Here is a 226-nt window from a genome sequence, read left to right as displayed (position 1 = left end):
CAGACAGACAGACAGACAGGTCAGGTTCATTCTCAGGTTGGTCTGATGTCACACGTCCCCAACGAACACAATGAGGAGACCTCATACAATGCTAATAGGTTTTTTATTTTTCTTGGGGGGCTTTTGGCCATTATTGTGTAAGACCATCTAAACAGGGACAGAAAAAGGGGGCTGGATAATACAGGTGCACACTTCAATTAAATTAAGTTATTAAAATCAATCTAAT

The 226-nt window shown here is 40.3% G+C and overlaps 1 protein-coding gene across 1 annotated transcript in view; it reads right to left on the bottom strand.

Moving 5' to 3' along the window:
* The window catches only part of LOC118322976 (forkhead box protein K2-like), a gene marked incomplete in the record, with an annotated part of 13953 nt that overhangs the window by 2736 nt on the left and 10991 nt on the right, over positions 1–226 (bottom strand).

The sequence above is a fragment of the Morone saxatilis genome, unplaced genomic scaffold (assembly GCF_004916995.1).
Source record: "Morone saxatilis isolate NCDOM2014 unplaced genomic scaffold, NCSU_SB_2.0 Contig14, whole genome shotgun sequence".
Lineage (NCBI taxonomy): Eukaryota > Metazoa > Chordata > Actinopteri > Moronidae > Morone > Morone saxatilis.
This window is presented reverse-complemented; position numbering and strand designations above follow the sequence as displayed.